This window comes from Sparus aurata, chromosome 10 (assembly GCF_900880675.1).
Source record: "Sparus aurata chromosome 10, fSpaAur1.1, whole genome shotgun sequence".
NCBI lineage: Eukaryota > Metazoa > Chordata > Actinopteri > Spariformes > Sparidae > Sparus > Sparus aurata.
In genome coordinates, this window is record NC_044196.1 from 356,290 (window position 1) to 370,784 (window position 14,495).

The window sequence follows — 14,495 nt, forward strand, 5'->3', positions numbered from 1 at the left end:
CAACTGCCGAACACGAGACAAACGATCGGGACAAAGACACCTAACAGGTATTTTAAAGTGTTTCAGCATCTAACATGTTTTAATCATGAGGACAAACTGCGACCTGTGAGCCGAACTGTTAGAATATATACAGAAATGTGGAGACTGAAAGATTTTGATCAGTTTGTAAAAGTGATATCAAGCTTCCCCGCGATCAGCTGTTACAGCCGCATGTTAAGGGCTTTTATTGTGAAAGGTACAACATGAACACGCTCCTCTTATTATTTGGCATCTAAAGAACACAGACATGTGTACATATAAATATCTGTTCCCTGAATATATCCGTACGTGTGTGAATGTGTAAATGAGACATTAACTTATAGCACTAGAAGGAGCATTATAAAGTTCACTACATTCACTTGTATCAGTTCACGGGGCGGAGCTGCCACGTCCAAGATGGCGGCGACGTATCTTCGCAAAATGCCAACCAGCTCAGTGAGGCGTCTGTGTGTCTATGTTCAAAACCCTCCACTACCAAACTTATCAACATTAAATGTAGTATTTGTCTCTTCTGTGAGACAATCAGCTGACACACATGAAAGTTCAACTTCTGTCTGAAAACTTCCATATATGGTTCGAACGTACGTTTACGCTGCAGCTGTAGAAAGCTGAAGCCCCGCCCCCTTTTGGTCCCCCTCATGGACCTTGTGAGGAGAATTCTCTAATAGCTGTTGATTATATTGATGTTGTTCTTCTGTATTAAACAAACACACATTAATATGTGTGTAGCTTGAAAATTTGTGTCTGTCGGCTTCAGACATGAGAAGGAAGTCAGTGAAGGAGTTCATTACATTTACCTTTAGATTGTCTTTGACAGTGTTAGCTTTTAGGAAAAAGTCTCCTGTGCGTCACACTATGATGTAATTACACAGCTCGGAAACGACAAACTGGCTTCAAGGCCTGGCGCTCTTTGTCGGGGCCTGAGGTTGCTGATTTGGCCAGTCGTTACCATCAAGCTAACTGTGTTAAATAGTCCTCCCTCTGGTCTGTGTTGGTTTTACAGGCAGACTGAAAACCACATCACCATCCACTTTATCAGAGTGTATAACATGATGAGACTCTGATCTGCACTAGACAAGCGACTGATGTTCACACAACTTTGTTTCTGTTTTTCTGCAGATAAACTCCTTCGAGCTGACGAGCTGCAGAATCTCTGGAAGACAAATTCTGCACGATGAAGGCCGAGTGAGGAAGAAGAAGATGAGTTCTCAGCAGGTGAGTGTTTGAAGTGTGTGTAAAGTGACTCTACATGATTCATTCAGTCTTTTCACCTGAGGACGTTCACAGTGTGACAATGAGTTCAGGCTTTAATAACCACAGTGTGATGATGGTGTCTTTGAACAGTGAGGTCAAACAAACAGTGACTGTGATCTGTTGTTGTGGCAACTGAAGATCAGTCGTATGTCTACTGCAGATGAAAGTCGGTCTAAACACAGAGTCTGACACAATATTTATTTTCTTTAAGTTCTTTATTGCTGGCACACAAGCGTCACAGCTCAGCTGCACATGGATGATGAGTGAAGAGAGGCCGTTTCTCCTCATCCTTTATAATAACAGAAAACAATACTCACAACTCTGGTTTACCACCACATCGCCCCATGACACACAAGAGACTTCTCATACACGTCAACCATTGTTGTGTGTCACACATTAACACATCTTCAGAGCACATATCCACAGAAGAGGCTTCATGGACCCCCTTCAGGATGAACGAAGTGTAATCAGCAATACAGGATGTGGTTTCTGCTGCGTCTCCTCTCTGAACACATCCTGTGTGGTGACTTCCCACAGATCACTCAGTGCTGCGTTGGGGGTGAAGCAACAAAAGCAGCATGTTACAGTAATCTAACAGTACAGTCTGTAAATCAGATGACAAGCACAATCTTTTTTAAATGCTTGGGACCTGAATGCATCGATCAGAGCTACGCTGTGCTGAGATGTATTTTCAAAACTTACCAGGTAGTCTGACTTTCCCATTCACGTCCCTCCATGGCAGCTCCTTTTTTTGTCCTGTCTCAGTCTGAGTAGATTTGCAGGTGTACAGCTGTATTATAGCTGTGCAATAATTATCCTCTCATCCATTGTAGTTTTATGAATTTCATGTCATCAAATGAACAGTACTCTGAGAAACACCAGTTCTTAGCTAACGACCCTGGTTCTCTCTGGAAGGGGCTCAGACAGATTACAAATTACAAACCTAAATCCCCCCACTCCATCAACGACCTGCGACTTGCAAATGATCTGAACTAGTTCTACTGTCGCTTTGAGAGACAAAGGGACAGTCGTAACACCGTCCCACGCGACACCTTCGCTGATCTCCGCAACCCCACCACCCCCAGCTCAGCAGGACCCTGGGCCTCTCCACTTCACACCTCTGCCCCACCCGTCCTCGTCATCCTGTGTGGCTTCCCAGTTGACTCTGTGGAGTCTTGTCGCTTCCTGGGCACCATCATCAACCAGCACATAAAATGGGAGCTGAACATTAGACACCACCCTCACCAAGAAAGCACAACAGAGGATGTTCTTCCTGCGGCAGCTGAAGACGTTCAACCTGCCAAAGACAATGATGGTGCACTTCCACACCGCAATCATCGAGTCCATCCTCACCTCCTCCATCACCATCTGGTACGCTGCTGCCACTGTTCTGCACAAGAGCAGACTGCAATGTATCATACGCTCTGCTGAGACAGTGATTGGCTGCAACCTTCCATCCCTTCAGGACCTGCACAGCTCCAGGGCTCTGAGGCGTGCAGGTAGTGTTGAGGCAGACCCCTTCCATCCCAATCATTCGCCCCTCCGGGAGAAGGCTGTGATCTGTCAGCACCAAAACTTTCCGCCACATCAACAGTTTCTTCCCTGCTGCAGTTAAGATCCTTAACAAGTCCTGGGACCCCCCACTGACACTGACTCTTGCACTCTAGCACTCATACCCACCGCTGCTCTTGAATCTTTGCATTGCAATAATGCAGGATTTGGACAATTTTGATTATTTTTAATAATCTTTTATTTTTCAATCTATTGTCATTCCTGTACAGCTCTTCCTTCTTTGTTCATAAGTCATCCCATACTTATGTCTGTGTTTACATTGTTCTTTAAAGTATGCACCATATTCACCAAGACAAATTCCTCATTCGTGTAAAATCCTTCTTGGTAATAATTTTGTTTCTGATTCTGATAACCAACATTAACATCATGATGTGCGTGTGGACATAAACGCCAACAGGCTTTTGTCACACAGCATTATGCTAATCGCTTGAGTTGAAAATGTTGTTTATCATTGTAGCTCACTCAATCATGATGTCTCACTTACTTTCTCTCTCTGTCTGTTTGTTGCTATAGAAACAGAGGAGAGGAGAAGGACTGGAAAGTCACCGCTGTCAGAACAACGATAAATCCTTCAAAACATCAAGCTCTTTGAAGAGCCATCAGAGAACTCACGCGGTGTTCAAATTCAGCTGTGACCAGTGTGGGAAAGCTTTTACCTCTTCTTATAGCCTCACAATACACAGACGTGTTCATACTGGAGAGAAACCATACAGCTGTGACCAGTGTGGGAAAGCTTTTACCTCTTCTAGTAGATTAACAATACACAGACGTGTTCATACTGGAGAGAAACCATACAGCTGTGACCAGTGTGGGAAAGCTTTTACCACTTCTTATAACCTCACAATACACAGACGTGTTCATACTGGAGAGAAACCATACAGCTGTGACCAGTGTGGGAAAGCTTTTATGTCTTCAGGTAACCTAACAATACACAGACGTGTTCATACTGGAGAGAAACCATTCAGCTGTGACCAGTGTGGGAATAGTTTTAAGACAACATCAGAGTTGAAAGCCCATCAACGAGTTCACACTGGACAGAAACCATAGAGCTGTGACCAGTGTGGGAAAGCTTTTACCACTTCTAGTAAACTAACAATACACAGCCGCATTCACACTGGAGAGAAACCATACAGTTGTGACCAGTGTGGGAATAGTTTTAAGACGAGATCAGACTTGACAGTCCATCAACGCAATCACATTGGAGAAAAACCATACAGCTGCGACCAGTGTGGGAAAGCTTTTACCACTTCTAGTAAACTAACAATACACAGCCGCATTCACACTGGAGAGAAACCATACAGTTGTGACCAGTGTGGAAAAGCTTTTACCACTTCTGGTAACTTAACAAAACACAAACTGGTACATACTGGAGAGAAACCATACAGTTGTGACAAGTGTGGGAAAGCTATTAACTCTTCTGGTAACTTTACAAAACACAAACTGGTACATACTGGAGAGAAACCATACAGTTGTGACCAGTGTGGGAAAGCTTTTAACTCTTCTGGTAACTTAACAATACACAGACGTATTCATACTGGAGAGAAACCATACAGCTGTGACCAGTGTGGGAATAGTTTTAAGTCGAGATCAGAGTTGACAGTCCATCAACGCATTTACATTGGAGAAAAACCATACTGGTGTAACCAGTGTGGGAAAGCTTTTACCTCTTCTGGTATGACGTGTTCATACTGGAGAGAAACCATACTGGTGTGAACAATGTGGGAAAACTTTTAAATCCCAAAGTGAAGTAAAAGCCCATCAACTCACTCACATGAAAGTGAAACCGTTCAGCTGTGACCAGTGTGGGAAATGCTCTTCTAGCAACCTGAATAAACACAGACGTTTTCATACTGGAGAGAGACCATACAGCTGTGACCAGTGTGGGAATAGCTTGAAGACAAGATCAGAGTTGACAGTCCATCAACGCATTCACACTGGAGAGAAACCATACAGCTGTGGCCAGTGTGGGAAAGCTTTTACTCATCCTTGTTACATTCATAAACACAGATGCTCTCACGCTGCATCCATATGAACAATTTTCAGAGACAAGCAAACTGATTCTAACGATTCAATCTGCTTTGATGATTCTTCATACATCAAGAACTTCACCCATTTAGAAACTAAAAACTATTATATTTAGTCTTTTACTACTACTACTACTACTATACTACTAACCCTAACCCTACACTTTGGGCACATTTTGGCAATCAAATTTGATCAATTCTAAAGGTAATGAGCCATCTTTAACATGATGCAGCCCAGAATCTCTTTTGAGGATATTTTTACTCTAAATTTCTGATCACATCCAATCATTTTCAGACAGTTGTTGGAGCTGATGTACAGCAAAGACTCAAGGATTGTGTCTTCAGTTTTTGGACCCAGCACAGTGCAGTGAAACTTCTAACTTTTACGCAAGTTTGTGTGAATTGAGACAGTTAACATCTACAGACTAAAGTGAGCAACAAAAGTTACTAAGCAACTGCCAGCGGTCAGTCAGAAGCTGACATGGTGATCAAGACCTCAAAGTAGAAGAGATGTTTTCTTGTATGCGGTCTGTTTGATAAAGAGGAAGCAAAGTGTTGCAGCAGCGGTCCACAGGAAGTCCATTTTAATCCATCCGAGGACCCCTCAAGTGGACTTTCTGCCGACTTCAGTGGTTCAGTTACCCACAATTCATTGCAATATGGATATGCCATCATAGAACTGATAATGAATCTGTTAAATAGCCGGTAGAGGTCATCAGAATGTATTTTATCATTGTAGTTTCAGGGCTTGCAGAGTCTCGGGACAGCGGATGTCTGCGAGGGCTCAGGTTGAGGTCCAATGGGAGGTGGTTTAGATTCAGACACAACGGGTTCAGAACATCCAGCCTGTGAGGCCGAGTCCTTTATGTTCTTTTGTTTTAACTCCTTCTGGTCCTCCTGCAGTGACCCTGTGTTAATGAGCTGACAGAAGTGTTTAATGTGTTTTCTCTTTGTATATCTGATGTGTAGTGAAATATCTTCTCCTTCTGTGTGAACTTTATGTAATAACCTGTATTTTACATCTTTATTAGCCGTTTTTATTTTGTTTAGACTTACTCACAATAAATAGGACAACACGTACACGTCGTACGTCAGCTGATGTCTGCTAGGGCTCAGGTTGAGGTCCGATGGGAGGAGGTTTGGTTGCAGACAGAACAGGTTTAGTACAGCCGGCCTGTGAAGTTTTTCATGCGTTTTCTCTTTGTATTACTGATGTGTAGTGAAAAAAATTCTCCTTCTGTGTGGACTTTATGTAATAACCTGTATTTTATATCTTTATTTGCTGTTTCTATTTTTTGTTCGGGCGGATACACAATAAAGCTGACAACTCTTTAACACCCTTCTACGTTATCAGTCCTTGTTGGAGGCGTTTAGAAATGACAGCAGCCCATCTGGGTTCTTTGCTCTGCCCTCATGCCCCGCCCACTTTTAGCTGAAAGCAGCCTCACTAATCTGACGGGCAGTAAAAGTAAACTCATTTTTCTTCTTCTTCTTTTCTTCTTCGTCTTCTATCATTTTTTCATTCATCATTAAGACTCTTCTTTTTGCTGTTTTAAAATCCATCCAATATGACTTTATTGTAATCTGATTACATCTCTGTGAGCTGAGAGGAGGTGGAAACATTAGCAGCTCTGTCCAATTGACACTCTGCTTAACCAAACTCTAAACTATAAAGGCAGCTGTTTTATGGTCAGTCCATATTTTTTCTATGTTAAAACTGTTGTTACAACCTTACAAAAACTCTTCAGATTCACTTTCATCTACAGACAGAATCGGCTCACATGTCATTCGTTTTTATTGTTTGACGTAAAAAATGCAACACAGCAGCTTCATCCTAAATGATCCGATCAGACCACTTCCAGAGGTGGTACCCACACTGAAGGACGCCTTCTTTTTGACCAGTAGTATTTGTACTCTTACTCAAGTACTGGGGTCGAATACTCTGTCCATCTCTGGATATAAGAAGATGGAATCTTGTTCCATCTGTAACTTTGGGCTCAAGGGTAGAATCAGTCAAAATGAATATTCTGCCACGATTGCTATACCTCTTCAAAACTTTACCTGTGGAAATAACAACTCAACAGTTTGTGGAGTGGGATAGACTTGTATCAAGATATATATGGAATGGCAGGAAGCCAAGAGTTAAATATAAATCTCTACAACTCAAGAAAGAATATGGAGGTATGGGGCTCCCATGCTTGTTGGAGTATTATTATGCAGCACAGCTGAGGCCTCTTATATGTTGGTGTGACCCGAGCTACTCGGCTAGGTGGAAGGAGCTAGAGCTGGCAATGACTGATAAGATCCCACTCCAAGCTATTATTTCTGATGAAACATTAATCAAATACCTTTTGGACAGAGAGAACCTATTTATCATTTTGCCCCTGAAAATTTGTAAGGTAACTTAAAAACTGTGTAATATACAGAGAATATCAAAAGTGTTAAGATGGTGCGTTTTTGGTAGCGATTTTCCTCCAAATGTGGGTGACAAAAGATTCAGTGTCTGGGTTTAGAAAGGGATCACAACTTACTTCACCCGGACACAAAAAGGGGCATTAAAGAGCAGAAGATTTTTACAGATTCCTCCAAATGCGACACTGTTTAGGAACAGTCATGAGAGGTGTGAACCTGGCAAACTTGGAGGATGGAATAATGAACATTTTTAAATCTGCCTATGACTCTGACTGCAATACTAAAATTATTTCTAGGGTATACAAATGTTTCTCAAATAGAAATATTATTAGAATAGAATATATTAAAGAGAAATGGGACGGGGAGAGTAATAGGGTTCTCTCTGGGGAGGAGTGGCATGGGATCTGTCAGATACAGTCGAAAACCACAAGTTCCCTCATTTGGAGGGAATTGTGTTGGAAGGGTCTGGTTCGTTTCTTTGCCACTCCAAAGCAGGAACAACATAGAACTTCTAATTTAGGCTGTTAGAGGCAATGTCAGGCCAACAACGCAAATCACTATCATATTTTTTGGTCCTGTCCAGTGCTGGGTGCTTTTTGGAAGAATATTCATCGAACTTTAAAGGAAGTGTTTAAGTGTGCTGTTCCCTTTAGATTTGATGTCTTGGATCTATGTAATATTCCACAAGGGATAAACTCGAAGGACAGATCCCTTATGATAACTGAGCTGGCTGCGGGCAAAAAGGCTATAACTTGCATGTGGTTGAAGCCCAAATCTCCCTCAAACGAGGACTGGATAGACATAGTCCATCAAATATATGCCATGGAAAAACTGACATACTCCCTCAGGGCACAACATGATAAGTTTACCAATATATGGTCAAGGTGGACTGACTTTATTAGACTTCAAAGACAAGATTTTACATGAGACATATATGTGTGATGTGGCTTGAGTATAACCTTTCCTCCCAGTTGATGTAATTGTATTGTTCATCCATTTATTATTATTTTTTATTCATTTTAATTTAATGTATTTCATTGTTTATATTGTTTTATTTTTTTTTAGTTCAGTGTCCATAGTTTGGTACCAGTAAGAACGCCTGTGAATTGGGACCATGGTGAAAGGACTGCTACCATTTTACTTTTAAAATGTGTTAATGACTCAATGAGTCAGAGTGCAACTTTGAGTTTGAGTATCACTAATGTTTATGTTGAAGTTGAACTTTATTTGATTTCATCAGTCTCTTGAGTGATTAGATACCTGCTTCTTTCTTTAGAGACTGGAAACAGGCATAAAAGTACAGGTTTTGCTGTCTGTTGTACACTATGGCTGCCAATAAAAAGCTAAATAAAAAAAAAGAAATTAGTCTTGTCTCAGAGGATAAAGTGAGTGAGTGCCTCTCCACCTTGTCAGTAAATAAGACCACTGGCTTGAACCTTATCCCTTCCAGGTTTCTCAGGGATAGTGCTGAGGTTTCATCTAGTATCCTCACTCATGTCATTAATCTGTCCATAAGTCAGGGTGTTTTGGGCCCTGTTATTTTTACTGTACATTAATGACATGTCAGCTGTGGTTCATTGCAAATTGTTGTTGTATGCTGATGATTCTACTTTACTTGTCCCAGGGTGTAATGTTAGGGACATATAAAATACTCTTGGTGCTGAGCTTGAATCTGTCATCCAGTGGCTCATAGACAATAAGCTCTCTATGCATCTGGGCAAGACTGAATCAATTTTGTTTGGTACTAAAAGTCTGAAATTGTGTCAAGATCAAATGTCACATATCTGGGTCTTACTTTGAATCAATCAGTTGGGTGAATCCATTGCAGCCAAAACTTTGGACAAATGTGCCTGTAAATTGATGTTTTTATATTTTAAGACAAGGTTTTTAGATTTAACTGTGAAGAAATTATTGGCTATGACATTGATGTTGTTGATTGTTAGGTACTGTTAGGATTTATACATTTTCATTATGCACCACCGACAACTATGACCCCTATGACCCCAATGACCCCGGCCTACTAAATATTGGTGTGACTCCCCTTAACAAACACACTACTCATGAAACTACACACACATCATTTATTGCTAATTAAATTATGACGTCTGCCACACTGTGACACATATAGATTGTCTTTTCCCATCTTTTCCTGTTATCTCACATTATTAAGAGTTGCACATATCCTGCTGACTAATGAGATGGTCAGAAGAGAACAGAACACTTTCCCTAACACTTTCACACATGAGGAGGCCTCCAAGGCCAGCGATATCACCTCCCAAATCCTTTGTGCGTATCCGACAGTGAAGGCACCATAAACAAAGGCAGATAGCGGGGAACAGGCAGTTGAGGCCAGGAACTATTTGTTTTCTTCAACAGGGTGACGTCTTCAGGAATCATGGTTCGTGTGCCGAGAAACTGGGACCAATTTGTGCACCACCGATGGGAGGGCTAAAGTCTAAACCATGGTTTCTCCCCACCTTTTTTACTTGACTGTCCAATAATAGTATTCATCCTATCTATATGATTGACCAATGACAATTCAAAACATACATTGTGACAGCAATATATAATGTATTACATGCTTAAATTCTGCATCTTTTTCTGGGCGACTGGTTGCAGTTAACAGCGTTGCTGCTTAGGGCTCTGCTGCCTGCCATTTTTTAAACAGAGAAAGTCCTTGATCAAGCTTTTTGCTTAATGATTCAATTCTTCTTATTAAATAGTTAACAGTACGTTGTAGTCTGTCTTCTCTGTTGGTCTGTCTACTTTCACCTCTCAAACAAATGAACACGCCTGACAGTACCTGTTAAATGCACCCCCTTGTACACATATTGGTAGGGAGGAGTTTAATAAAGCTGGCCTACTATCTGTTCATCTTAGAGTTGAGCAACTTAAGTTGAACCATATGTTTAACAGTGTTAATGGTAAGGCCCCAAATACTTAAATGCCAACATAAACATGGTCCACACACAGCATAGGCATAACACCAGGGCTAGCATTCGTTCCTGCGTAGTACCTAAAGTAAATAATGCAGGTAAACATTCTTATCCCTAATACTGGGATCATAGCATGGAATGGCTTACCTACTGCTACTCAACTCATATCATCAAGCAGAATTTTTAAAAGACAGGTTAAGCAGATTTTATGGAATAAGATATTTTAGATAGTTTTTAACTCTGTTTTGCTTTTCTTATTTCTTTGTGTTCTGTGTTGTGTCTACCTCTTGTTTAGTTGTTTTATGTATAACACCAAGGACCATGCTGGAAATAAGTTTTACACTTTTGCATGTCATCCTTTTGGATTACCGTTTTATGTGTTTTTGATCCAGAAATAAATGAATCAATCAAATCAATCACCAGACTCCATTAGCAAAATGGTGATTTTAAGAGTTGTTGAGTTAAAACAAACTTTATAACGTAGTGAAACTGTGTCTGTGACAGATTGTAACTCATTGTGTCCTTGTTGTAAATTCAGCATTAAATCTTTCAGCTGAAGTTGTTTGTCTCCTTGTAAAAAGTGTCAGTTTGTGGCAGCATGTCTGTACCAGCCTGTCTGCTTCTGTGTCTAAAGTGCTAAAGTCTTACCTGCCAACATTGATCAGCTGTTTGAACACACTGTTTACACTGATTTCACCATTTACACTCCATTTATGAAAGAAGAAACATGTTATTGATCTAAACATGTCACATGTTACAAAGACACTAAACAGGAACAATATAGGCTACTTTTTTGGCTCGTGTGCTCTATCAATTATATTTGTGCTGTGCTCTTCAAAATAAAGGTTCCTGCGTACGTCTCGGCCTTTAGACAGCGCAATGTTAACACAGATATATTGCGACAGACAGACGAGACTACGTTACGATCACAGAAAAAAACTTATATTGATGGCCTTCAGCTTCATTATGCTCTTACTGAGCACATGATTTTATTTTATGACCCTCAATGACATTAAGAATGTTTTTCATATCAAATGAACGACTTTCATTCACTTTTCAGATGTTCTGCTGCTGCATGGATTATAAAGTAATGCAAGAGAAAAAGATAGCTTGGATAAATAAATGAAATAAAGTAATGCAGCAGCATATTGTATTGACTGTTAATATGCAGCTGATAGACTAAAACGCAACATGTCTGTATTGAAAATGAAAGAACTATAGTAAGTTTTCTGAAGGACGAACTGACCAATGCACAGAGTGTGACATCTGCTGGTCATTTTCTGCATTTTCATTTATTTATTATATCTTTTTCTCTTGCGTTACTTTATAATCAGTGCACCAGAAGAACATCTCAAAAATGAATGAAAGGTCGTTCATTTGATATGAAAAACATTTGTGATTGAAGGTCTTGAAAAAATGTGAGATGGTAAAGGATTTAAAATATTTGGGTGTAGTTCTGGATTCCAGACTCAAATTTGACAAACATGTCAAACAGATATCAAAAACAATAAAAAACAAAACAATTCAAATTGCTTAAAACTAATTTGAAATCATATACCAATGAAAGCAGCACAGCTTTACATGCATGCCATGATTTGTTCTCGTATGTCATATTGTGTTACAGTGTGGAATCAGGCCTATTCAACTACAACTAAGTTAACTGCATCATTGTATAATCATGAAAGTGAAAAGAAAAATAATTGATACATAAATAAAAAATATAGAGACATTAAGATTTTTAATACAAATGTTAAAGTCTGGCTGAAACAAAATCAGAGCTGTATGCATTTTTAATGAGTCAGGACTTGGTATGATTTTAGATGTATTGTACATTTCATTATGTTGAAATGTAACTTTGATGTCGTTCTTCTTACCTTCTTTCTTCTATTAAAATCCTAACTAGGGACGGGAGTTGGAAACTAGCATTAGCTATAATCTCTAGATGCAGAACATCAGTCACATTGACTTGTTTGTAACGAGTGGAAGTTTTACTGTGTTAACCTGCATTGTCCCTATAAACTAAATTTAATTAAATTAACAAAAAGCTCACTCTTAAAGATTATAACAAATCTGAAACATCAACTATTCCAACAAAATACTTAAAATTCCCCCAAAGAAGTTTATTTCAAAACTTTAAACAACATTTATCCTTCAAATGAATTTATGAAAGAAGATTTATATTTGTGTTAAAAAACTGTTGAATTTGTAAAACGAATCTGGAAACAACAGAGCACCTGTTTTATGAATGTGAGACAGAGTTTTTAGTGAATAATCTCATTATGATTACAAGATATTACATACACAAGTGTCCGTATGGCAAATTCCCCCTCATAGCTCTTGAGAATGAACTCTCCTTGTTACAAAAATGTCTGAAACAAATAATTATTCTCTGTGCAGAGAAACTTTACACATTTATAGCAGAACTGAACCTTTCCTAAACATCTTGTATTCAATTGGTGTGACTTAACTTGTTTATATGATTTTACTTTTAATTTGTTTGTTGTTTATTTTATGCTCCTCTCATACTTTCTTTTCTTCTTTTTATCTGTTGTATATTTGCTTGTGAAATGTGACATAAACCACCGTATTAATCTTTCAGGTTGGATTCTCAAAGGAGGTGTGAATTTACTTTAAATGGAAAATGAGGATGTTTTTGTGTGAGTTTGTCATCATTCATGTAATGTTGTTGCTTTAAATAAGGCATTTGAATAAACCGGTGTTTACCATCACATCCTGGTTCCTGTGGAGTTCAGGACCCCGAGACAGAGGTGTCCGCTCACATGCCCGCAACAAAACTGTTACTGTGTTAAAGGTTATAAGTAGATAACTTTATACTTTTATACTAGATGAATGCAGTAACACATAAACATACATCCACGTTCATAAAACATTAACTTTGTAAATTAACCCCACAATAACGGACGGGCGGTATTCACCAACACTACTTGAAGCGCCGTGTTTCCGGTTAACCAGACAAAATAAATCAGCGGGTTGTAACCGAGTCAACACAAACTCTATGTCCTCGTGGCTGTTCGGAGCTGTGTGCGGGCAACACTCTCACCTGAACTGTTCACCTGAAACTGCTGTACGGAACAAAGATTCTGACTTCACTCGCCGAACACGAGACAAACGATCGGGACAAAGACACCGAACAGGTATTTTAAAGTGTTTCAGCGACCAGCATGTTTTAATCATGGGGACAAACTGCGACCTGTGAGCCGAACTGTTAGAATATATACAGAAATGTGGAGACTGAAAGATTTTGATCAGTTTGTAAAATTGATATCAAGCTTCCCAGCGATCAGCTGTTACAGCCGCATGTTTAGGGCTTTTATTGTGAAAGGTACAACATGAACACGCTCCTCTTATTATTTGGTATCTAAAGAACACAGACATGTGTACATATAAATATCTGTTCCCTGAATATATCCGTCTGTGTGTGAATGTGTAAATGAGACATTAACTTATAGCACTTTGTAGAAGGAGCTTTATAAAGTTCACTACATTCACTTGTATCAGTTCACGGGGCGGAGCTGCCACGTCCAAGATGGCGGCGACGTATCGTAGCAACGTGCCAACCCGCTCAGTGAGGCGTCTGTGTGTCTATGTTCAAAACCCTCCACTACCAAACTTATCAACATTAAATGTAGTATTTGTCTCTTCTGTGAGACAATCAGCTGACACACATGAAAGTTCAACTTCTGTCTGAAAACTTCCATATATGGTTCGAACGCACGTTTCCGCTGCAGCTGTAGAGAGCTGAAGCCCCGCCCCCTTCCGGTCCCCCTCATGGACCTTGTGAGAAGAATTCTCTAATAGCTGTTGATTATATTGATGTTGTTCTTCTGTATGAAACCTAATAAACACACATTAATATGTGTGCAGGGTGAAAACTCGTCTCTCGGCTTCAGACATGAGAAGGAAGTCAGTGAAGGAGTTCATTACATTTACCTTTAGATTGTCTTTGACAGTGCTAGCTTTTAGGAAACAGTCTCCAGTGCGTCACACTACGATGTAATTACACAGCTTGGTCACACAAACTGGCCTCAAGGCCTGGCGCTCTTTGTCGGGGCCTGAGCTCGCTGATTAGGCCAGTCGTTACCATCAAGCCAACTGTGTTAAATAGTCCTCCTCTGGTCTGTGTTGGTTTTACAGGGGGACTAAAAACCACATCACCATCCACTTTATCAGAGTGTATAACATGATGAGACTCTGATCTGCACCAGACAAGCGACTGATGTTCACACAACTTTGTTTG

At 39.9% G+C, this 14,495-nt stretch overlaps 1 protein-coding gene and 1 pseudogene across 4 annotated transcripts in view; both read left to right on the forward strand.

The window, feature by feature from the left end:
* LOC115590020 (zinc finger protein 239-like) lies at positions 1 to 6,224 on the forward strand (annotated as a pseudogene).
* A 7,005-nt stretch (positions 6,225 to 13,229) lies between these two features.
* The window catches only part of LOC115589951 (zinc finger protein 239-like), a 30,955-nt gene continuing 29,689 nt past the window's right edge, over positions 13,230 to 14,495 (forward strand). For all 4 annotated transcript variants that reach the window (XR_003985645.1, XR_003985646.1, XR_003985647.1 and 1 more), the window contains exon 1: positions 13,230 to 13,392. The gene's annotated coding sequence lies outside the window, so the exon portion shown is untranslated. The remainder of the gene's footprint in view (positions 13,393 to 14,495) is intronic.